At 39.8% G+C, this 21,667-nt stretch overlaps 1 protein-coding gene and 1 long non-coding RNA gene across 4 annotated transcripts in view; both read right to left on the bottom strand.

The window, feature by feature from the left end:
- The window catches only part of ARIH2 (ariadne RBR E3 ubiquitin protein ligase 2), a 61,626-nt gene extending 56,524 nt beyond the window's left edge, over nucleotides 1–5,102 (bottom strand). For 2 of the 3 annotated variants that reach the window (XM_074197891.1, XM_074197893.1), the window contains exon 1: nucleotides 4,958–5,102. The gene's annotated coding sequence lies outside the window, so the exon portion shown is untranslated. Of the gene's footprint in view, nucleotides 1–3,124; nucleotides 3,346–4,957 lie in introns of all 3 variants that reach the window. The other variant, XM_074197892.1, reaches the window with a different exon arrangement.
- A 14,149-nt stretch (nucleotides 5,103–19,251) lies between these two features.
- Nucleotides 19,252–21,667, bottom strand: part of LOC141495956 (uncharacterized) — a 33,564-nt gene continuing 31,148 nt past the window's right edge. Inside the window, exon 3 of the long non-coding RNA XR_012470909.1 lies at nucleotides 19,252–21,349. This is a non-coding gene — a long non-coding RNA (uncharacterized LOC141495956). The remainder of the gene's footprint in view (nucleotides 21,350–21,667) is intronic.

Below are 21,667 nucleotides of genomic sequence, written 5' to 3'. Positions count from 1 at the left end.
AGGCACTTAATGATTGCCTAGCTGAGTGACCTTGGGCAAGTCACTTAATCCCATCCCATTGCCTTAAGTAAATTAAAAAAAAAGATTTGCCTAGACAACTGTAAAGTAAGTGACTGACTCAGGGTCAGAAAGTCACAATGTGCCAGAGGCAAATTTGAATGAAAGTCTTCTTGGCTCCAATCTTACCCATTTTGCCACATGATCTCTCAATGGTTCCATTCCTTACTCAAAAAACAAGATGAAAAAGTAAACTACTAGGAACTAGTTATCCCAGTTGAGCACAAACCCAGGCAAAATAACTGCCCAATACTCTTCTATTTTCCTTTCCTACTAACACTGCTCAGACTTCTAAAACTAGTCAGCAACTCAAACAATTCTTTGAGAACAAAGTTTTCTAACAAGGCAATGAATTTTTCAGTTTAAATTAAGACTCTTAAAATAAGACTGAAAAATGACTCTGTCAACACTTTCAGTATGTTACTATAACTTACTTTTTTTACTCATGACAAAATCTTCCTTTAAAAATACAAAGCAATCTACGTCAGAAACTTTTTAGAAGAATTTTCATTTATGGTAGCAATATATTCTCTACAATGTATGCATATGCCCACTCCTCTGCATCTCATTTCCATTTACAGAGAATCCAAACCTTCTGCAGACAAATTAATTGGGACCCCATAATTACACTTCATGTGATCCAATTAAATCACAAAAGCATTGATTATTTGAGGAAAAAGTTCATTTCTACCAGCATAACCTTTACAGCTTCCTTGTAAATAAAAAATGTTTCAAAGAGAAAGAAGCACATCTGAATCAAAAAAAAAATAAAGTCCAAGTCCTGACAATGTCAGAAGTCCTATTTCCAAACAGCAGAAAACAAACTAATTCTATTACAATTTTTCATTTGTCACTTTTACTAAAAAAACTGATGGAATATGATAAATTAATGGTGTCCCCCACAAAACTGTACAGTAAAGGAAGATTTACTTTCCAAAAATCTTGAGTACTATTTTTTTTATTTTCAGAGTTTTTCACCTTTTTAATTTGTTCTGAATTTGACCAACATCAATAATCAAATTTTCCATATATAGACAGAACATCACTGGATAGTGTAAAAAACTCATCACTATTATATGTAAAAGTTATTTTTTTAAGTACATAATAAATTCAGCACATAAATCTCAAAAAGTGTCTTGCTTCTCTGAATTACTTCTAAAATTCCTATGGTGACACATCCCAAATTTGAATGTTCTGCCTCTGAATCAAATACAAAAGATTCTTATTAGACTTCTAATAAATCACTCAAGTACTGCAGAAAGGAAGGAAAGGAGGAAAGGAAAGACTTAAAGCTTTATAGTTTCAATTTAAGAATTCAAAGAAGCTCTAGATATCTATGTGTTTGAAAAGTTTAAGTTCTCTTACACAATCAATCCATATCTATTTCTTTGTTACTGGCTCATTTTCAATTATTTAATAGTAGGCCCAAATCAGGGGCACATAAAGGGTGAGGGCACCTGACCAGAGAGATAATGTGGTAGTAGATTCAGACTGGACCTCAAACCAGCAGGTCCTAAGTCTTCCTTCTGAAACATCTTGGCTGTAGGACCCTAGCTAAGTCACATGTATCCCCAGACAACTGTTTAAGACTAGAAGTTACAGAACTGTTTATAATCTACTTTGATAGATAATTATCTCACCAGAATTACAGAAATTGCAACCTGGAAGGGATCTCAGTAACCACATAGTCCTTAATATACCTGACAAATGATAGTCTTTTCAAGGAAAACTACCATTTTTTAAAGTTGTCCATTATACTTTGAGACAGAACCAGTTAATAGGAAGTTTTTTCTTCCTTTTGCCTTTTTTGCAACTTCTCACTACATTGCTCTTTCTGCCTTTTTAGGTCAAATATAACTAATCTAAACCCTTCTTGAAATGAGAGTTCCTCAAATATTTCAACACAGCTATAATTTCCCCTGGAATCAAAATTCAACTCATAGATTCTGTTCCTTTCCCCAGCTTTTTTTTTGACTATCAGGACATTAATCTTTCTCCTTTTCCATAATCTTTCAAGTACCAGAGGTGACATGATTTTATCAATGGCAACTAGGTGGTAGATACTTATCAGCTTGCATCCAACTTTTCATGACCTCTAATGGAGTTTTCTTGGCAAAGACAATGGAATGGTTTGCCTTCTCCAGTTCATTTTATAGATAAGGAAACTGAGGCAAACAATTAAATGACTTGACCAGGGATGTACAGCTAGTGAATCTGAATTCAGGAAGATAAGTCTTCCTAGGTCCAGCACTCTATCCATTTCCTCACTAATTCCTCATTTAACTTGGGCATCAACTGCCTGACAATCATTTTTATCCTGTCAATTCCAGTGCAAAGGCCATTTTCCTTGGGGTTCACTGACAACACAAATCCAAACCAAAATACACATACCAATGAAATGCACTATGAAAAGCATAGTGCTATGTACTGGGAATATAAATATTTTCATTAAATGGTCACTCTAGGGAACCTTTTAGTCTAATCATGAATACAAAATACATAAGAGCAATGGCAACCATGTTTTAATCTCAGAAATCACAAAAAAAAGCATATAGAGTCCAAAGGGAGTTAAATGAAGAAAGAAAAATATATGCATATAATTTGACAATAAAAATTTACAGCTCTCCATGCTAATGAAATCACAGAAAAAATAATATCCCAAACATTGTTTTCACATAATCAATTATGTGATTGATTTGATGAACCTCACTAAACCTAGAAATCATAGATCCAGATCCAGTCACATAAAAACTTCACACTTTTAAAAATTTAGGGGGGCAGCTAGGTGGCGTAGTGGATAAAGCACCGGCCTTGGAGTCAGGAGTACCTGGGTTCAAATCCAGTCTCAGACATTTAATAATTACCTAACTGTGTGGCCTTGGGCAAGCCACTTAACCCCATTTGCCTTGCAAAAAACTAAAAAAAAAATTTAAAGCTTTTTTGCCTTGAATATAATCTGAAAATATCCTAATTTTCCTTAAAGAATCAGAGAGCAAAGACAAAATGCCAAATACAATTACCAATCAATATAAGTAATAAGACCTCAAATTTCTTTTGTGTTCCTTACCCAGGTTTCTTTTTTTAGAAACTGGCTCTCCCTATGTAATCCAGGCTGGAAGGGCAGTGGTTATGCCCACAATGATTTGAATACTGATCTGTTGATAAGTTTTAATTGGCTCCATTTTTCAGATCTGGGTCGATTCAACCCTCCTTAGGTGTCCTGGGATCGGGAGGTTGATTTTGATGACAGAATCCTTGTAGATACCAGATTGGTTCTAGCCCTAGAAGCTGAGAATTCAAGTAGCAGGGATTACAGATATGCACTACCACCTGGCCAGTCTCCCAAGGTTTCAACACACTCAAAATTTTTCAGCTTCACAAACCTAGTGGGTGACAGTCATGATATATCAACCCCACTTCCCATTGAAATACAATGCAACAAAATTTAGAGACTTAATTCTGAATTCCACCACTAAATCTGGTTTATAAGTCCAGGTTCCAAGTCTAACCAAAGAAAAAAAACAAACCAAAAAACACCTGAAAATGTATGTTTTTTATCTTAAAAGGTTAACTAACTTCAACAACTAAAAAAAGCTATTATTCTAGAGAAAAATCTATTTCTCAATTTTCCAGAGAAAAATCAAGTTTTCCAATTCGATACTGATACAAAAACAGGCCATTTCCTATCACATGACCCAAACAGACCCACCTGACACACACAAGTGATAAAAATGACTCTTGACTGGCAAACAGAGTTCAAACTATTCTTCCCCAGTGCCCACTACCATGGCCCTTATCTTCATGTGGCTCATCTTTACTCACTTTTCAGAACCAAGTTTGTTCTTTCTGAAAACAGTCACAAAGGTTTTTTTAGTCAAATAGTAAGCATTCCTAAGCGGCTAATGTGACAGGCACTCTGCTGAAGATTAAAAACAAAACAAAACCTTCTTTCCGGAGACAACATGTGAATAAATACATACATACAAAATGGCCATTAAGGGTAAAGGGTAAGAGTGAAGAACAGGGAGGCACCAATCGCGCTTAATGGAGCTCATCAATATCACCAGAAGAAGAAACTCTTACTACTTGCGGTTTAAAGTGACATTTTCACAGCAAAGTGTTACAATGTGTCATTTTCTTTCCGGAAAATCTGAAAGCCAGGCCTGTTCCGAGTTACTTTCAGTGAGGTTTGGTTCACAGGCCTGGAAATGTATCCAGTGTTAAATTCAGAAACATCTCATAAATAAGGCTTAAGTGCTTACAACATTCAGAAGGAAGAAAGTAGCTAGTACTGGCCAATTCAGGCCAGGCTCTGACAGCTCTCTCAAGGGTGGTGGTGGTTGGGGGAAGCGGGGGGTAGGAGAACAGGCCTAACTTCCCGAAAGGAGATGGAGTACCCAAACCGGAGGGCATACACCCACAAACTTTGAACCCTCCCGCACAAATCGGGGAGGAGCTGCGGGGAGGGAGCCAGGCCAGAGGGCTCCGGGAGGAAGGGCAGACTCTTCTCCCCGCCCCCAGACACCCATAGGCGTCCCCCTCCCCGGAGACTCCGAGGCCCGGCTAGGGTTTTGAGGTCGGTCGGCGGCAGTTAACTCCCCCCCCCCAAGAAAGAACGAGCTGGGCCCAGGGCGGGGGGAGGCCGGCCCTGGCAGCCCGGCGGGGTCGGGGGCGCTCGGGGGGCGCGGGGAGTGGGCGTCATGCTGAGCTGGCCGTGGCAGGACGGGCCGAGGCGAGGTCCAAGCCTCCGGCAGGGGTCCTCCGACTCGGGGCCGGGCCGGTGAGGCCGCCCTGGCTCCCGTGCTGGCTCCGGTCCGGCTCCAGCTCCGGTGCCCGTCAGGTGTAAACAAGGCCACGGCTACGGCCCCGCGCACCCACCCGCGCCGCTCCCCACACTTACCCGGGCGCCGGGGTCCCCGCGGCCGATGTGCCCCGGGCCGGGCCAGGCCTGGCCGGGGCGGGACGGGGGACTAGGAGGAAGGGACCGGCGGAGCAGGGGACAGGACCGACGCGGCTCCCTCGGGCTCCTTCCTCCGGCAAACGCCGCCGACGCCTGAGCCGGAAATGGCCTGTCGCGGTTACGTCACTTCCGGGGCCGGGGTCGGGGTGGCTCAGATTCTCTCTCATAAAGGCGTGAGCTGGAGCGCCTTTCCCCTCGGCCTTGGGAGGAAGCGAAAACGCCGGCTGGGCGCCCGCCGAGCTCCTTCCTAGAGCCGCGGGCCTGGCTTGCTGCCCTCGCCGGGACCTCAGACCTCCGGGACCGTTTCCTGGCCTGGGGACCAGTCTTCGTCCTGGACTTGAGAGGTAGCCGGCGTGTTCTGGGTCATCCCGGCAATGGGCCGCCTGTACGGATGGCGAAGCTGAGGCCAGGAGAGAGGCCTCTGGAGGCAGCCTTCTTCCCATGAAATATTTAGTTGGAGAGCAGGGATGAAGAATATTTTATTTGTTTATTGAAGTTAAGTGGCCAGCTAGGTAATAATGAAGTGTCTGAGGCCGCATTTGAACTCAGGTCCTCCTGACTCCAGGGCCGGTGCTCTAGCCACCGCGCCACCTAGCTGCCCCCAAAATATTTATTTCTGATTTACCAGGCGATTCAAATGAGAGAGGCAGGGAACAAGGTTTTCGCTTCAAAAGTTTTCTCATCACGTCCAAGTTTATAATCCATGCAAAATATCCTGGAGCTTCACTTACCCAGAAGAGTGAGACCTAGCAGAAGCTAGGCGGCCTTTGTCCTGAATTCCTTCCTTGGTGGGCGTTAAAAAAATCATCAGGACTATTCATCTGCTTAAAAAAAATTCTAAGGGATTAAAAAAGGATAAAACTAGGAGGTAGTCTCAAAGGGAAGCAACTAAGATTAAGATTAGGAAAGGCTTGGGGCAGCTAGGTGGAGCGGTGGATAGAGCACCGGCCCTGGAGTCAAGAGTACCTGAGCTCAAATCCTATCTCAGATACTTGCCCTGAAGAAAAACCTAAAAAAGAAAAAAATTCTAACTGTAAAAGTTAATGCATATAAATGATAAGCACTGAATATTCAAAGACAAAGCTCCTAGCTTCCTTGGCTTTTTTTGATGATGATGATGATGGTGATGTTTGACCTTCCTTCTGGAAGGACAAAGCCCATGACATCAGGAAGCCACTCAAGCAAGTGAATTGGATTAAGTGAGGGGGTGCTGTGCTAAATCACCAACCTCACTTTCTCTCCCAGTGGATCCAGTGGTCAGATGGCCCTAAACTTCCTTAAATTCTCCTTTAGGTCTGCAAGGAAGCCTTTCCTTTTTTTAAGGTTTGTTTTGTTTTTTTGCCCAAGGCCACACAGCTTAGTAATTATTAAGTGTCTGAGATAGGATTTGAGCTCAGGTACTCTTGACTCCAGGGCCGGTGCTCTATCCACCGCTCCACCTAGCTGCCCCAAGCCTTTCCTAATCTTAATCTTAGTTGCTTCCCTTTGAGACTACCTCCTAGTTTTATCCTGTACTTAACCTTGTTGTATGTGGTTGTTTCTTGTTGTCTCTCCCAATAAACTGTGATGTCTTTGAGAGCAGAATTTTTTTTAGGAGTAGGGGAGAGGGAAGCTTTCATTGTACTTTAGAACTCTGCACATTGTCTAGCACTTAGTAGGAGATTAATAAATACTAAATGACTGATCACAGTGAGTTTATATTCTATTGAGTCTTGGGGTTTCCTGAACATTTTATTTTAATATTTTTTTTTATGTTTTTGCAAGGCAAATGGGGTTAAGTGGCTTGCCCAAGGCCACACAGCTAGGTAATTATTAAGTGTCTCAGGCTGGATTTGAACTCAGGTACTCCTGACTCCAGGGCCAGTGCTCTATCCACTGCACCACCTAGCTGCCCCTATTTTAATATTTTGATCTCAATATGATTGGTTTCCTTTGTAATTCTATGTATTTTATTTTATACATTTAAAAATATTCTGAGAAGAGATCCATAGGTTTTACCAGACTGCCAGAGGGGTTGATGACACAAAAAAGGCTAACAGTCCTTTAGCTTAAAGTACTCTTTTGCTGGATCAATCTTGGAAGCTATCCGCAAAATAACTCTGACTCACATCTAGTTTACTATGGAAAGGCTCATATTATAGTTTCCGCCTAATTCTCCACAGATGTGAGCAAATGGTTATACTAAGGTCTCACCAGGTTCATAAATGTATTCAGAAAACACAACAGCAATTAACAGTAATCCAGAAACAATCCATTTAATGGATAAGAGTGAATAAGCATTTTTTAGCACCTCCCCCCATCTTTCCAGTTTTCTAGACTGGAATAGGGCAAACAACCACCTCTGTGAATAAAAGGAGCAGCCCCACAAAGGACAAATTGAGTTATTCTTTCTTTCTTAACATTTTTTTCCTCACTTTCTTTTTCTTATACTTGTGGGTGCTCCACCCCAAAGCCTAATAAGATTTCTTGGGTTTTACAGACACCCAAATCACTCCAACTTTCCTTGATTTCTTGAAGTTTTTAGGTCCAAATCATACTGCCTCTTTGATTGACCAAGAGTGAATCCCAGACTAAACCCACTTGGCCATCATTTGGTCCCTGATCAATTCAAAGTGAATTCTGTTTTAGTCAGAAATTCTGAGGGTCTTTCCCTCCCAAATTGATTCTTTCTTTCTTTTGGGACTATGCAAAAAGATGCTCCTTGCTTCTTTCTCACCTGCCTTATCACTGAGATACCCTAAGATATCTCTCCCTCTCATCAATATGGGTATTTTTAATTTTTTAGGTTTTTGCAAGGCAAATGGGGTTAAGTGGCTAGCCCAAGGCAACATAGCTAGGTAATTATTAAATATCTGAAGTCACATTTGAACTCAGGTCCTCCTGGCTCCAGGGTCGGTGTTCTATCTATTGCACCACCTAGCTGCCCCTAATATGATCTTTTCCTTTTTTGGAAGTGCCTTTCTTGCTCTTTTTATCTCATCTTTGTCTTAGCTAACTATATAACTGAATGGACATTACCTTTGTCAAACTGTGACCTGGGAAAGATCTATGTTTATAAAGCCACTGCCTTCTGCTATGATCAGGGTCATCCCAGTGATTTTGATCCATTTCTGGCTACTGAACACAGATGATTCTGGAAAAAAAAATGAGACTGATGACCTCACTTAAATACAGTTTACTTGCATTTCATGGAATCACCTCCCTGATGTTGTGGTCTTCTTCTAGAAGGAAGTACAAACAAGAACAAGTCTTCTTACATCCTTACTCCCTGAGATGTACTCTCTGATCCAGTGAAACTGGCCTCTTTGTGATTCACAAAGAAAACACTCCTTTTCAAGCATTTTCTTTGGCTGTTGATCATGCCTGGAATGCTCTCCCTTCTCATTTTCACCTTTTGACTTCTCTGGCTTCCTTTAAGACCCACATAAAAACATCTTTTATAGGAAGCCTTTTCCCAACCTTCTCAATCCTAATACTTTCCCTCCCCTTTTCCTATTTAGCTTGTTTATGCATATGTTTGCTTACTCTCTCTCTCTCCCTCTCTCTCTCTCTCTCTCTCTCTCTCCCCTTCTCCCCCCCCCCCATTGAATTATGAGCATCTTGAGGGCAAGAACTAACTTTGGTTGTTATCTGGCTCCTAGTAGGTACTTAATAAATATTTATTGATTGTCAGAGGACAACTTGAAGTCAGAAGGATCTGAGTTCATATCCTGCCTTAGATATTTCCAAGCTATGTGACCCTAGTTAAGTTATTGAATCTCTCAGGCTTATGAATAAAGCAAAATTGAACCTGATATCCAAGCTTTCAGAATTCTAACTCTAAAGCTAGGATCTATGATCCTAGTATAATACTCCTCTATCATTGGTAGGTTCCACTATTCCAAGAGTCTAAAAGCCCTCCAGAATTGTAGAAACACCTTGTGGTTTGGCATTCCCCATACAAGGGAAAAAACACGGAGATGATAAATGATCCAGACCCTGATATTCTTGAGTGTCCCCTCAGAAATTCATATAGCCCTTTAACTGTAAGGTATTACTCTGAAACTTTGTACTACTCTGAAAAGGATGTACATTTGATACTAATATACTGGCCTTCCCCAATAATGTAAGTTCTTATACTCACAGAAATCAATCTAACCATTCAGTCACATTGTATTACTCTTATGGCTTGTAGTCCCCAAGAAGGGAAACATTTATAATTGCTAGATGACAGACCCTTCCCATCAGACCCACACCTTTCAAATAGGCAGTCTAGATCTCTTACTGAATACTGTCTGTGACTTTAGTCTTTTGCTACTGTTCCTCCCTTCATTGAAGGTCATATTTTCTCTTGCAAAGGGACATGCTTTTTGGTGATTTCCCTTTTAATGTGTATTTCAGGATATGACCTCCTTTCATCTTGAAAAGAAATCCAGAGGGCAGCTAGGTGGCACAGTGGGATAGAGCACTGGCCCTGGAGACAGGAGGACCTGAGTTCAAATCTGACCTCAGATACTTAATAATTGCCTAGCTATGTGACCTTGGGCAAGTCACTTGCCTTAAATCAAAAAAGAAAAAGAAATGAAACCATGGGCTAAAGGCTAATGAATCCAGTATGTGCACATGTACAGAGTTGTCACTCCTAGTAGGACAATGCATAGACATTCTATAATTGCCCTAATTATGCAGCAAATAATTTTAATTGGCTTTGGTCAAGTAGCCAGAATTAGGGATACTTTACAGAAGTACTAGTTAACTTCATCCTTGTCCCTTCTCTTGATTTCACTTCTTCCAGTCTAATAGCATTCCAGCGTGAAATAATAGAGGTCTTAGCCCTTCCCTGTCCAAGGATGATGCGGGTCCTTTGAATATGGGCTTCATTTCTTGGCCTCCATCTTTGTTTTTTGAGTTTACAAAGATTACAATCTTGTGAATATCAAAAGGTCAGGAGAGCAGGAGATCCTGGAGTGGAGTTTATGCTACAGTTTCTAGCCAAAATGTCAAGCTTAGAAGTCCCCAGGAGGGACCTTAGGGATCTAGCTCATTGCCCCATTGTGACTTGAACTTGGTGGAACCAATACTATGTAGAAACAAAGTCTAAGCCCATTCCTCTCACAGACTGAAACAATATGGTGGGAAATGAAGTGAAGGAAATGTTGAAGGGAAATTATCTATATTTGTATTCTGGTTATGTCTTTGAAGCCTAAATATGCCTTTATAGGTAAAAAATATTAATTGGTTAAATGAAACTGAGTTGTCAGATACTGATAAATAAGGTGTGGGAGAGGCCATCAGAATGGAGGCTCAAGCTAATATTACTAGAGAGAGATATCCCAACCCCTCAGAGATACCAACAGGACCATTAGAGATAAATGGAGCTGGCCTAGATTTGGAAGAGGGTTGCCAAAGATTTAGTTACACAAGAATAAGGTAGAAATCAAGGTTACCTTGAGGCTGAGAAATTACACCAACACCTCTCCAAACCTTAGGGTTGAAATTTGATATTATCCAGGGATCCTCTTGACTTTATGGGAAAAGAGTATGTCTGTCTCTACCTGGTACATCTGTAAAAAGCAGCCATTCAGGACTCTCTTTTTTGGGGGGATGGGGTTAGGGTGGGGAGTGTATTGCCAGGAGCTTTCTCCATCTTCCATACTGCAATACTAAACCCTGAATCAAGAAATGTCTTTACTTCTCTCAGTAAGGTACTTTCAAATATAATCATTCCATAGGGAGATAACTCTCAATATTCTACCAAAGTCTCATGCCCTATAGTTTAAATTAATATATCAGTTAAAAAGTATTTATTAAGAGCCTACTTTGTGGTGAAGACTATGCCAAATTTTGGGGATCTAAAGGTAAAAAAATAAGAAATAGCTCTTGCCCTCAGGGAGCTTATATTCTACTGCCAAATAATTCCCTTAATCTATACTCAATAAATGAAATGGGATAATAAGTGGTAGGGGAACATAAGCATTTCTTTTTTATTGCTGGGGAAAATTATTTTTAATTTGGCTAATCAGAATTTCAAGAGGCTATAGCTTCATGGAGAGTTCCTTAAATGATAAAATATCTTTTACCTTCATAGCTAAAAGTTTGATATATTCTACCTTCTCCTTTGGTCTCTTTTTTCTATTTGTGTACCATCTTTCCTATAAATTGTCCATATTTCACCTCAATTAAACATAGATTAATTAGCCCTACTACTTAAGGAACTGAATTGACAATATGCAAAGAGACATGACAATGTCCTTGTCCTTGTGGTGCTTAACATTTATAAGGAAGATAAATATATATGAATATAGTATAGTGTAAGATAGCAATGCAATTCAGAGGAGATCCCCTCTGCCTGAGGAATCAGGGAAAACTTTTTAGAAAAAGGTAGTATGGGTAGGATTTTACCTGGGAGATAGGAAAGAGGAAGAGGGAGCGCATTCTAGTAGAAGGAAAGAAGTGAGCAAAGATAAGTAGAACAGAAAGTAAGTAACATACTCAGGAAACTGTATAGATTATACCAGTCAATCACCAAGTGTTTATTAAGCACTTTGTATCTATTTAGATAATAATTGTCTAGCCCTGGAAACTAACCCTGAGAACAAAAAGACAAAAACAAAAACAGACCTGCTATCAAGAGACCTACATTCTATCCACTGGGATACAATATGTACAATTATAATATATACAAAAATATCCAAAATGAATACAATGTAAATTTTTGGGGTGGGAAGGAAACTAGTAGCTAAAAAAGGGTTGAGATCAGAAAAGAATTTGTAGAATGGGTTGCTTGAATAAAGTTTTGGAGGATTTTGTTATTTTATTGATTATCCAAACTTAAGAAATTGAAGAAAATGCTTGAACTTAAAATTGTGACACACGGGGCAGCTAGGTGGCGCAGTGGATAGAGCACTGGCCCTGGAGTCAGGAGGACCTGAGTTCAAATTCGACCTCAGACACTTAGTAATTACCTAGCTGTGTGGCCTTGGGCAAGCCACTTAACCCCATTGCCTTGCAAAAACCTAAAAAGAAAAATTGGGACACACGTACATTTTCCTCATTGATTTTAATATTAAAAGGAAAAAGGAGACATAAAACTTCTATTTGATTATATAAATTATAATATATTATTATAATAATTTTGTTATCCAAGTTAGCATTTGCTCTCCAGTCAGGTCATCTGAACTCCAGTAGTCAAAGACAAAAGAATGATTTTGAGATTTTTATTTATTTTTAAATTGAAATTTTATTTTTTCAATTATATACAAAAGTATCTTTCAACATTCATCCATTTGCAAATTTTTAAGCTTCACATTTTTCTACTACCCTTCCTTTTCTCCCCCTTCCCCATGGCAGTGAACAATCTGGTAAAAGTTGTACATGTTTCCATATTAGTCCAATTGTGAAAGAGGAATTAGAACTAAGAAAAAAACCATGACAAAGGAAAAACATAAAAGAAGTTATAAAGAAATGAACATAGTGTGCTTTGCTCTGCACTCAGAACTTCATAGTTTTTCCTCTGGATGTGGATGGTATTGTCTATAGCAGGTCTCTAAGGATTATCCTTGATCTCGGAGAGGAGCTGCATTCATCCTAGTTGATTATCTCACAATGTTGTTGTTAATATGTTCTCATGGTTCTGCTCACTTCACTCAGCATCAGTTCATGTAAATTTTCCATGATTTTTCCATGCAAATCCAACTGCTCATGGTTTCTTATCAAACAATAATACTCCATAATGTTCATACACCATAATTTATTCAGTCATTCCCCTATTGATAGGTATCCCCTAAATTTCCAGTTCTTTGCCACTACAAAAAGAGCTGCTATAAATATTTTTTAACATATGAGACTTATCCCATATTTTATGGTTTCTGACCTGGTATTAGTATTGCTGTAATAGTAAAAGAGAAATTAAAACAGCAATCTTAAAAAAAGTTGTTTTATGGAGCAGCTAGGTGGCACAGTGGATAAAGCACCAGCTGTGGAGTCAGGAGTACCTGGGTTCAAATCCAATCCCAGACATTTCATAATTACCTAGCTGTGTGGCCTTGGGCAAGCCACTTAACCCCATTTGCCTTGCAAAAACTTTTAAAAAAAGTTGTTTTAAACATAATTCAATTGGAGAAGGCAGTTGACTTTTCATAGGCTTTCCTAACCCAAATTAGATCTGTTGCCAACATTTGTTGTGTGAGCATATTGAAAGCATAATGAGGAGTTTCTGGGGCAGGACAACTATTAAAGCTGATATGCTCTTGGATGAAGTTCTGATTTATCAATCTGTCCAAGTGAAATTTCCCTGTAGATATAGCATTTGCAATTAAAAGTTTTACTTTTTAAGGTTCCTGTAGATTGACTAAAATAGTTTTTCATCTACTAAAAAGAGAATCTTATTTAAGGAAATTCAAAAAAAGTAGAACTTACCCCCTAAGACTAAAAGAGGAACTTATATAATCAGTAAGTGAGAAGTCAGCCCTCCAGGATGGGAATTCGGGGAGACCTGGAAAGATTTGCATGAACTGATGCTGAGTGAGATGAGCAGAACCAGAAAAGCATTGTACATACTAACAGCAATATGGGGGTAATGATCAGCCTTAATGGACTTGCTCATCCCTTCAGTGCAACAACCAGGGACAATTTTGAGCTATCTGCAATGAAGAATACCATCTGTATCCAGAGAAAGAATTATGGACTTTGAACAAAGACCAAAGACTATTACCGTCAAATTAGGGGGGGAAAACGTTATATTATTATGTAATTTTACTATCTCATACTTTATTTTTCTTCCTTAAGGATATGATTTCTCTCTCATCACATTCAACTGAAATCAATGTATAACATCGAACCCCTTGTAAATAACAGAATGTGGGGGATGGGGGAAGGAAGCAAGAATGGGGGGAAATTGTAAAACTCAAAATAAATAAAATCTTTCTTGAAAAAAAAGAAGTCAACCCTCCAGCTTTCAGAAAGGAGAACTTAAACTTTTAGTAGAGTCCTATAATGCTTAACTTAATCCTATGATTATTTTATGTAAGTAACTCTGATAAAATTAATTTGCATAAAAATCATAGCCATTAGATGAAACAAATTAGAAGAGAATCATAGGCCATTCTAAGGACCTGAGAGAAAAGAGCTTCTTAAATAAATGTGCTATAAGGACCTGTTTGAAAGCAGAGTACTTATTACTGTAAAGATGGCATAGGGGCGGCTAGGTGGTGTAGAGGATAAAACACAGGCCTTGGAGTACCTGGCCTCAGACACATAATAATTACCTAGCTGTGTGGCCTTGGGCAAGCCACTTAACCCCATTTGCCTTGCAAAAACCTAAAAAAAAAAGATGGCATTGTGATTGATCAGCTCATTTACATGTAACTGTTTTTAATTTTTTAAAAAAGATATAGTGGACACATTATGAATCAAATAATTGTAAGGTCTGTAGGGGTTATACTTAACGTGAAATTCTTGAATTTCACATCATTTTTTTAGAGATGGGTCACTACCTATGAGGAAATATTAGAAGCCAATAAAGAGGAAGAGTGGGAAATATATATAAATATATATATATATATATATATATATATATATATATATATATATGTATAGTTAAAATGAAGTTCCTAGGATTCTTTATTTTCCTATTTTTTGGTACCAGTTTAGGTTAGTATTAGGCCTAGAACAAATCAGTCCTTATAGTAAAGTTATTTACTTATAAAGACAAAGATTAACAAATTTTCTTGTTTACCAGCAACTAATTTACATAGGATATTAGAACTTTGAGGTGGATAGCTGGGAATGCCTAATTACTAGAACCTTCAGTTGACAATAGGATAGTAATATGTTGCCTATTTATGGCAGATCTGACAGAAATATGAGGGTTTTTTTTTTTTACTCTGAGCCACTTCATATAAGAAGAATCTTTTTTTGAGGTAGAAACAATGAAGAACCCCTCAGAGACAGAAAAAAAAAACAATAAAAGCTGTAGAAGCTGAATGGGGAGAAAGAAATGAGGTAGCCATCTGCTGTTTAGAAGAAACCAAGCCCAACAGAGTCCAACAGAATATAAGAATCAAAAGAAAAGCTGTAACACTGAGACTGAAAGAAAAATATAGAACAGGTGTGTCAAACCTGCAGCCCACAATCTAGTTGGTGGTATGAGTTACATTGTGTTCATAAATGGGTATTGAATTCTGTATGTGACCCTTGATGGGGGGGTTTTGTGGGGGGGGGGGCAGTGCGCCATATGGCTCAGAAGAACAAAAAGATTGAAAAGCCCTGATTTAGAGTCTGCATTCCTTTCCCTCCAGAGCTGATTGGAAGATAAGCTTTGTGACTGAGAGCTGATTGGAAGGACCGAAGTTTTTTCTGGGAACTGATTGAAGAAAGCACCCTCTGCTCTTAACAACCCCAGTCCCTTTACTGCTATTTTGTTGTTTGTCTTTCATTCTTGAAGAGAATCAATGACATCAGGAAGGTGACTTGCAAGTCAATTGAATTTAAGTGAGATAGGGCAATGCAAAGTTACCAGCCTTACTCCCTCCTCCTTTTTTACTGCCACCTAGGTCCTGAAATGAAAATGCCTAGGGGCAGCTATGTGTTGTGGTGGCTAGAGCACTGACCCTTGGTCAGGAGGACCTGAGTTCAAATCCAGCCTTAGACACTTAATAATTACTAAGCTGTGTGACCTTAGGCAAGTCACTTTACTTTATCGCCTTGCAAAAATCCAGAAAGAAAGAAAAAGAAAAAAATGCACCTCTCAGAAATGAATCAATATACAAGACTTGAGTAGCCCTGAAGATTGCAGACTTAGAGAAGCCAATTTGACTAAAAGAATGTAATACAGATAATTCTTACTTTACTTAAAGGACTGTGAAAGTACCCCCTGTAGACCCCTTTGTAAAGCAATTTTTATGTAATTCAAATTTGCCCATATATATAAGGAAGGGAGAGAGGTAAAAAAAGGGATGTAAGCCTTGGAGGAAGATGCTAGCAAATGAATCAAGGATAAATAGGGCCCAAGGACAGAGAAGCAAAAGCAGTAGTTAGAATATGTGGGGACTGGGTCCAGCCACATGGAAACTAGATATGAACACAGTCAAGAGAGGACAAGTGACAGAGTGTTTGTGGTCTCGATATACAGCCTGGTGGGAAGTGTGGTACAAAGATCTCTCTGACTTAGAGATCTCAAGCCAAGTCCCCCAATCTGGCAGCAGTAGTGACAGGTGACAGTCTCTCTGTGCCGCAACTATTCTGTTTTCACTCAGAGGGTTTAGGTTTCAGGTTTTTGTTCCTGCTTTGTTGGGAAGATGGGAAACTGCAGAGTGCCTAGCTGAAGAACATAAACTGAGGGAGCCAGAGACAGAGAGACAGAGACAAAGAGAGGAGACAGAAAGAGAGCAAACTCCTGAACTGTAAAGTTACAATAGGTAAGTTTTTTAGAATGCGATTTTTTTATATAAAGTTGAATTTCCATGATGTGAATTTATATAAAATGGAAACCATCTGTACTGTCCTTGATCCCAGTCAAGGAACAGTGGGTTTTTTATTTTAATTTATTTATATTCATATTACTACAGTAGTCTTTTTTTTAAAGTTTTTGCAAGGCAATGGGGTTAAGTGGCTTGCCCAAGGCCACACAGCTAGGTAATTAAGTGTCTGAGGCTGGATTGGAACCCAGGTACTCCTGACTCCAAGGCCAGTGCTCTATCCACTGTGGCACCTAGCCGCCCCAACAGTAGTCTTTTTGTAAAAGTAAACATAACCCCCATCCCCCACAAAGAGAAACCTCAAGAAAAATAAAGTGAGAGGAAAAAAGGGTATATTTCAGTCTATGTTCAGGTACTCTGTCTCTGGAATGGATCAAATTCTTTATCATAAGTCCATCAGAGAAGTTGCTTCATTATTTTTTCTCACAGTTGTTATTGCAAGCTGTATTTACCTCCATCCCATTACCTCCCATTTATTCTTTCTTTTCTTTCACCCTGTCCCTTCTCAAAATTGTGTTGGATCTGACTACCTTCTCTCATGATCTATCATCTACACCCTCTCTCCCCTCCCCCTGTTCACTTTCTCCCATCCCTTTGCTCTTCTTTTTCCCTCTAAGGTAAGATAGATTTCTACACCCTATTGAGTGTTTATACTAGTTCTTCTCTGAGCCATTTCTGATGAGAATGAAGATTCACTCCTTGCCCCTCACCTTCTCCCCTTCCATTCCATTGCAAAAGCTTTTTCTTGCCTCTTTTATGTGAAATATGTTAGCCTATTCTACTTCTCCTTTCCTTTTTTTCCAGTACATTCTCAAGGAACAGTTTTAGTGGAAGAGATAGAAACAGCTTGTATAGTAGATGACTGGTGGTGTAGACTGCTCCTTAGGGACATAAAGATCCACAGTCTAGAAGCATGAATCCCTACAGATGCATAGATTTGCCTACTCTTCCTGTGTTTCTCTACTTATATTCTCCACAGAGACCATGTACATTATTGGGAGATTATAACTGTGTTTAGAGTTAATGGTATCATTATCACTGATTTAGAGTTAATGGTATCATCTTGATTTATTTGTTTAAAGAGAAAATTAACAGTAAAATGAGAGCTATAATTATATTAGAATACTGCAGATGAGTTGTAGCTATATGGACTCTTCCTTCTCAGAAAATTCCTTGAATTTACTGGCATGAGTACAGATTGGGTAAGTGAACCCCTAAAGAAAGAAATGTTGGGAATTGAGCCAGGGTGCCACATTTAGGCCCATAACTAACTACATCTGTGCTACACTGAGAACAACAAGTTTAAAGGAACACAGACTAAGATTGGAAAATATAAAACACATATGAGAAGACTAATCTTTCTATACTGACTTCTCTATAATCTGCTCAGTCATTTCATGGGTTACTTTTCTATATTTAATATTTATTTATTCTCATTTTGTACAAATAATTTTTTATACATTAATAAAATATTCTTGTTTAAGAGTAAACAAAATACCCCCTCCCCCAAAAAAATATAGACTCGCTTGAGCAATAAAGTAAAGGGGAGAGAAAATAATTAAAATTAAAAAAAATAGTAATAATTGTAGGTATGGCCAGGTTGCACAATGGACGGAGCACCAGCCCTGGAGCCAGGAGTACCTGAGCCCATGTCCAGCCCTGTACACCCAATAATCACCCAGCCATGTGACATGCAAGCCGCCCCAACCCCACTGCCCTGCAAAAACCAAAAAAAGGAAAAAAAAAGACCTAAACTAAAATAAAATAGTAATAATAGTAGGGGTGGCTGGGTGGCAGACAGAGCATTGGCCCTTGAGCCAGGAGCACCCAGGTCCAAATCCGGCCCCAGACACCCAAAGATCACCCTGCTATGCGGCCCCAGGCAGGCCACCCAGCCTCATTTGCCCTGCACCCACCAAAAAATAATAATAATAAAAAAAAATGTGCTTCAGTCTTTGATCTAACACCAACAACTCTGTCTCGGGTGGATCACATTCTTTATGATAAGTCCATCACAAAAGTTACTTCCATATTTTTCCACCATTGCCATTGCTGATCACAACTCCCTCCTTTCTTATTTCTCCACTACCATATACTATATTTTCTCTCTCCTTTCACTCTGACTCTGCTGTAGGGTAGCTGAGTGGCAAAGCAGACAGATCCCTGGCCCTGGGGCCAAAAGGCCCCGAGCCCCCATATCACTCCTTCGGCCCAGCATCCACCTGGCCCTATGGATCCCAGACAGGCCATCCAATCCCAGCCTCTTGCAAGAAGTAAAAAAGAAAATGTGTTATATCTGACCACTCTCCCCTCATGGTCCATCCTCTCCTCCATCACTCACATCCCCCCCTTCCCCCTGTCTGTCCCCCTCTCCTTCTTACTCCAGATGCCTATACCCCATTGAGTATATATGCTGTTTCCTTTCCTAGCCACCTCTGATGAGAGCGAAGATTCCCTCATTCCCCCTTGCCTTCTCCCCCTTCCATATCATTGCAGTAGTTTATTGTAATAAAGAAAAATCTTATTATATGAAATATCTTGGCCTATTCCCCCTCTCCTTTTTCTTTCTCCCATTACATTTCCCTTTTTTCTATTGACTCCATTTTTACACCATATTTTATCTTCAAATTCAGCTTTCTCCTGTGCTTCAACTATAAAAGCTCCTTCTACCAGCTCTATTAACTGAGAAGGTTCATATGAGTATTATCAGTGTCATTTTTCTATGCAGGAATACATGCAGTTCATCATCATTAAGTCCCTCATATTTTCCCCTTCTCCTCCAATCTCTATGCTTCACCTGAGTCCTGTATCTGAAGATCAAACCTTCTGTTCAGCTCTGGCCATTCCAACAGGAACATTTGAAATTTCCTTGGTTCATTGAAATTCCATCTTTTTCCCTGGAAGAGGACATTGAGTTTTGCTGGGTAGTTGATTCTCGGTTGCATTCTAAGCTCTTTTGCCTTGTGGTATGTTATATTCCAAGCCCTATGAGCTTTTAATGTAGTTGCTGCTAAGTCCTGTGTGATCCTGACTGCAGCTCCACGGTATTTGAATTGTGTCCTTCTGGCTGCTTGTAATATTTTCTTTTTTCATTTGGGAGTTCTTGAACTTGGCTATAATATTTCTAGGGGTTGGTTTTTTGGGATCTCTTTCTTGGGGGGATCAGTGGATTCTCTCCATTTCTATTTTGCCCTCTGCTTCTAGGATATCAGGGCAATTTTCTTGTAGTGATTCTTTGAAATTGATGTCAAGGCTCTTTTTCTGATCATGACTTTCAGGTATTCCAATAATTTTTAAATTATCTTTCCTAAATATGTTTTCCATATCAGTTGTTTTTTCAATGAGATGTTTCACATTTTTTTTTTAGGTTTTTGCAAGTTAAATGGGGTTAAGTGACTTGCCCAAGGCCACACAGCTAGGTAATTATTAACTGTCTGAGACCAGATTTGAACCCAGGTACTCCTGACTCCAAGGCCAGTGCTTTATCCACTATGCCACCTAACCGTCCCTATGTTTCACATTTTCTTCTAATTTTTCATTTTTTTTGGTTTTGAAGTATTGACTCCTGGTTTCTCGTAAATTCATCAATCTCCCTGAGTTCTATTCTTTGTCTGAAGGATTTGTTCTCCTCAGAGAGTTTTCTTATCTCTTTTTCCATCTGGCCAATTTTTTTTAAAGCATTCTTCTCTTCAATAACTTTTTGAACTGTTTTATCCATTTGACCTAAACTGGTTTTTAGCATGCTATTTTCTTCAGCATTTTTTTGAATTTCCTTGACTAAGCTGCTAACTTCATTTTCATATTTTTTCCTGCATCTCTCTCCTTTCTTTTCCCAGTTTTTCTTCTAACTCCCTCAGTTGATTTTCAAAGTCTTTTTTGAGCTCTGTCATAGCCTGAGCCCAATTTCTGTTTTTCTTGGAGTCTTTAGATGCAGGAGCTTGTGCTTCTTCATCTTCAGACTGAGTGTTTTGATCTTTCTTGGGCTCATATGCAAAATATTTCTCAATGGTGTTCCTCTTTTTTCTCTGCTTGCTCATTTTCCCAGCTAAGCCTGTTTTGGGGGTGCTTCCTGAGCTTTTGGGACACTCCCACAAGGATCTCAGTGTGTGAGGCTCTGTCCTCCCTCCTGGTCTGTGAATGACCATATGCACCCCCTTCTGCTACAGGGGGGCCTGCTGTTCTATGGGGTGCCTAGACTGTGATCAGCATATGAATGGGGGTCAGAGCCCCAGAGTCCTGTTCCAGGGGCAGAACTCTGCAGTCTCTCTCTTCACTGCCCTCCCTAGGTTCAATGGGCTCATGCCCTGGGGGCTCCTGCTTACCAGCTCCACCTGCTTCTGTTTCCTGCCTTGGCCATGCTACTTGCTGTGTGCCCTGAGAGCTGGGTTTCAAGTGCTTGCTCTGGCAGAGGTCCCCCAGCTGTTCCCCCAATTTGTGCCCAGTACTCCCTGGGTCTTAGGTCAGGAAATGCCCCCATTGCTGTGAGCGGAGGCTCCCAGTGCCCCGGGGCTGCCTCCAGGAGGCTGAAGTTCTTTCACTCTGGCGGGCCACCCCACTGTTGGCCACCCCTCCACCTCTGGGGAGCAGAGCCTTTCTGCTCTTTTCCAGGTTACCTTGAGTAGGAGAACTGCCTCACTGGGTCCCTCTGTGGGTTCTGCTCTCAAAAATTTAGTTAGAGTCCTTAATTTCAAAGATTTATGAGAGAGCGCCTAAGACATGATCCGCTCTTGTAGCCATCTTCTGGTCTTCCCATGGGTTACTTTTCTCTTTACTCCCGGGACCTTGAAATTCCAACTTCAGTCAGCTTCTCCAAGATGACATTTCGTATTGGTTGGTAAATTAAAGCTGAGTCTGATTTTTTAATGCTGTTTTTGTTCTGGAATATTAAAAATGACATTTAAAAAATTAATTTATTTGTTGTAGTCATGCCATGAAGTATAAACAGGAAGGAGAAAATTTTGGAATCTTGACTGTTAATGAAAAGACTTGTCTAAATGTTGTTACAAAGAAAGACAAAGAAGAGATTCCTTAGCCAGAAAACATACATAGAAAACATACATTTCCCCTCCCAAAATAGTATATCTATGCCTTTTCACAGTCTTAGGAAACCCTGTGGTATGCTCTCCTTCTGGTTTCATTTCCTTCCCCCTCATCTGTAGTTCTCTTTTTCCTTCAGTGCCTTACAGCAAAAATT

Source organism: Macrotis lagotis, chromosome 8, assembly GCF_037893015.1.
Source record: "Macrotis lagotis isolate mMagLag1 chromosome 8, bilby.v1.9.chrom.fasta, whole genome shotgun sequence".
Taxonomy (NCBI): domain Eukaryota; kingdom Metazoa; phylum Chordata; class Mammalia; order Peramelemorphia; family Peramelidae; genus Macrotis; species Macrotis lagotis.
Note: the sequence above shows the minus strand (reverse complement) of the source record. Positions and strands in the feature narration are given on the sequence as shown.